This window comes from Octopus sinensis, linkage group LG1, assembly GCF_006345805.1.
Source record: "Octopus sinensis linkage group LG1, ASM634580v1, whole genome shotgun sequence".
In the NCBI taxonomy this organism is placed as follows: Eukaryota; Metazoa; Mollusca; class Cephalopoda; order Octopoda; family Octopodidae; genus Octopus; species Octopus sinensis.
In genome coordinates this window covers 186,435,641-186,440,143 of record NC_042997.1, presented here as the reverse complement: position 1 = coordinate 186,440,143, position 4,503 = coordinate 186,435,641, and positions in this window count along the sequence as shown.

The window sequence follows — 4,503 nt, the reverse complement described above, 5'->3', positions numbered from 1 at the left end:
TTTTCTAAACGGAACAAAACATTATAATTTGAAGTTTGAAATTTTAATTTTTTTATGAAAATAGATAGTTGCCAAATACGAATAAAATATTTGCGTGTGTTTCAATAGGAAAGGAATACACACATACATATTTATATATTTCTGTATGTATGTATGTAGGCACATATACATGCACTTATGTAAGTATATACACATACGCGTACGAACACACACATACATGCATTCATATGTACACACATATGTGTGTATATCTATGAATGTATGTATGTATCTACCTATCTATCTAGCTATATATATATGTATGTCCAATTGCTCTTTTATTATGGTTGTTGCTGTTGTTATTATTATTATTATTATCATCCTCATCATCATTACCAACATACTATTCTGTATGCTACTTAAAACGTCTATCCTACAGACACAGAAACTAACATACACATGTATGTGAGTGTGTGTTTATATATATATATATATATATATATATAGATAGATAGATAGATAGATAGATCGATAGATAGATAGATAGATATATAGATAGATAGATAGATAAACCCATACATACCTGAATACATGCATACATATGTATGTATACATATGTGCATATATGGGCAGGTATATATATATATATATATAATATATACAGCCACACACACACATATACAGGATGATAGAGCGAATGAAGCAGTATTCAATTCTATAAAGCCGAGTACCAATTTTATTTGGTCAACTGAAATCAATGTTGGTAACTACCAGCAGTTTCTTTGTCTGAATCTTACGTAGAAAAAGCTGCCAGCATTCGCTAGCTTTGCTTTGAATATATTCAATTACGTATTGGTTTCAAATTTTGCCACAAGGTCAGTAATTTCATGGGAGTGACGTAAGTCGGTTATATCGATTCCAAAAGTATGAAACGCAAAGTCAACCTCGGTGGAATTTGTACAAAGAACGAAAAGTCGGACGAAATCCCGCCAAGTATTTTGTCTGGCTTACTAACAATTCTTCTAACTCGCCGCCTTGGCTAGATCATATAGTATCTTAAATTTAAATATATATAAATTTGGTAATAAAAGAATTATTAAACTAAAAACTTGGTTTCGTACCTTATTTACTCTTTTACTTGTTTCAGTCATTTGACTGCGGCCATGCTGAAGCACCGCCTTTAATCGAGCAAATCGACCCCGGGACTTATTCTTTTGTAAGCCCAGTACTTATTCTATCGGTCTCTTTTGCCGAACCGCTAAGTGACGGTGACGTAAACACACTAGCATCGGTTGTCAACCGATGTTGGGGTGGGGACAAACACAGACACACAAACATACACACACACACATATATATACATATATACGACGGGCTTCTTTCAGTTTCCGTCTACCAAATCCACTCACAAGGCATTGGTCGGCCCGAGGCTATAGTAGAAGACACTTGCCGAAGGTGCCACGCAGTGGGACTGAACTCGGAACCATGTGGTTGGTAAACAAGCTACTTACCACACAGCCACTCCAGTTAGCCGTCATTTTTGACGGCACGGGGCTACCTAGTTGAATAATAAAAGACCGGGCAAATATTTGGACGGTAACATACTTAGCATGTTAAGAAGATTGAGTGACTATAGCTTCTTTGATGGATCATTGTAGTGGTGAAAGCGATAATTGTTGTTATAGTATTGGCAGTAATGATTTGGGTGGTGGCCACGGCACAGGTGTTACTAAATAAATTGTGTTAGACGAACAGGAAGAATACAGACGGTAGTAACAGTTTCTCTTACGTATTGTTGTCATTGTGGGAGGGCAGGCAGCTGCAGCTTCCGTAGTAAAAGCAACGGGGGTGATGATGGTCGTTGTTGTATTAGTTGCATGAATGAAGGTAATGGTGGTGGTTGTGATGGTGGTGGGGGTGGTGTTGGCATTGTGGAAGATGATAGTGCTGGTAATGGCGACAATATTGCAATCATAACCGTTCCCTAATTTAATCTGTCATCAAGTTTGTATTCTACAATCGATGTCTATTAAAGTGATTAAGACAAGACGATGGCTGTTATGGCAATAATAATTGTGAAATGTTGGCCGGTATTAGTGATTTCGGTTGTTATGGTGGTGATGGTGGTGGTGATGGTGTTGGTGGTGGTGGTGATAGAAGTCTATTACTTTTGGCCAGATAAATTAATATACAAGCCCCCTCGGGCATTCTGTCACTTGTCAGCTCAGACAACATGATTTAACAACTAACTACTTTTGAAAGACACATTAGCTAATGTTGCCATAGATACAAGAAAGATCCCAGAAAAGTAAGACTGGATTGTCACAGGTGGAATGTCCTTAATCAAAAGTTGCTAAATCAGTGCCGAACTGAGAATGGAGAACAGCAGCATCAAAAAAGACAATAACTGTTAACTATTAGGTTGTCTGGAAAGTTCGTGTCGATTTTTAAAGGAAAGAAAAAGGTCAATAAATACATGCCGTTACATTTTTAATCAACTAAATGTGAACCATTTTGTTGCACAATGCGTCTCCATCTTTCCTTTAACTTGAAAATGCCCTCTTCCCAGAATTGAGGTGATTTCATGACTAAGAATTCAATAATGGTATCTTTTTACCTCATCAAAGGAATTGAAATTTTTACCATTAAGACTATTCTGCAGAGACCTGAATAAGTGAAAATCCGAAGGAGCATATCTGGTGAATATGGAGGTGGGTAACCATCCCAGCCGAGCTGCAGCCAATTTTTGTCTGGTTCCCAAAGCTTCAGTGCCAAAAATGAACTTTCTTATCTTCCATTTTAAAGGGTTACAGAATTAACACAGGTTATAGGAACATAAACATTCTTCCACGAAAAGATAGCTTAAACTGTGCTCTAAATGGAGGTGTAGTCAAATCCTATTTTATGGACTCAACCATGTTCTAAAACAAGTTGAAAGGTAAGCTACTATAAATCGGCACAAACTTTCCGGACAACCCAATACTTTAGTGCTTTATGAATCTATGTTGTATCCTTGGAAATAGTTTTGCTGTTAATCATTTTAGTGAAAGACCTTTTTCCATTTGCTTATATCTACCTGATTGGCTTTTGCGTCAAAAAGCAAAAGCTCTGAAGTTTGACGTTTACCATTTCTTGACCAGTAATATCATTGGTTTCCTTGAATCAGCCTGCCTATTTTAAAGTAAGCGCCGAATAATCTGAGTCAGTTCCAGTGTATAACTGGTACTAATTTATCGGCTTTACAAGGCGATGAGCTGGCAGAATCGTTAGCACGCCGGGCAAAAATGCTTAGCGGTATTTCGTCTGCCGTTACGTTCTGAGTCCAAATTCCGCCAAGGTAACTTTGCCTTTCATCCTTTCGGGGTCGATAAATTAAGTACCAGTTACGCACTGGGGTCGATGTAATCGACTTAATCCTTTTGTCTGTCCTTGTTTTTCCCATCTATGTTTAGCCTCTTGTGGGTAATAAAGAAATAAGAATCGTTAGCACGCCAGGCAAAAATGCTTAGCGTTATTTCGTCTGTCTTTACATTCTGAGTTCAAATTCCGCCGAGGTTGACTTTAGCTTTCATCCTTCCAGGTACGATAAAATACGTACCACTTGAACCCCGGGGGTCGATGTAATCGACTTATCCCCTCCCTCGAAATTGTTAGCCGTGTGCCAATATTTCAATTGTATGCGAGAATCCTATTTCAGAATTGTCAAACATAAATGGCCCTCTTGCCAGATCTGGCTCTCAGTTATATGTAGCCGAACCTACTAATCAAATTTAAAAAGAACATTTTATAATTATTTTTAATTACTCTTTTACTTGTTTCAGTCATTTGACTGCGGCTATGCTGGAGCACCCCCTCTAGTCGAGCAAATCGACCCCGGGACTTATTCTTTGTAAGCCCCAGAACTTATTCTATCGGTCTCTTTTGCCGAACCGCTAAGTAACGGGGACGTAAACACACCAGCATCGGTTTTCAAGCAATGCTAGGGGGACAAACACAGACACACAAACACACACACACATACATATATATATTATATATATATATATATATAGATATATATATATATATATATATATATATATATATATATATATATATATATATTATATATATATATATATTAATATAATATATATACATACATATATACGACAGGTTTCTTTCAGTTTCCGTCTACCAAATCCACTCACAAGGCATTGGTCGGCCCGGGGCTATAGTAGAAGACACTTGCCCAAGATGCCACGCAGTGGGACTGAATCCGGACTCATGTGGTTGGTTAGCAAGCTACTTACCACACAGCCACTCCTGCGTCTAATTCTAAAATATTCAGTAAAATATATATCGCTAATATGCGTTCACAATTGTTATAATGCATCTTGATTCCTTTATCCTTTAATCTGGCATACATGTGGCGGTTTAGCTTAATTGGTTCAGAGCACTGCTATACAAAAAGAAACGAATGGTCAAGACTGGAACATTTTCGATTATTGATCAGTTCGATCAGAGTTGTTCCAGGACAAGGCAA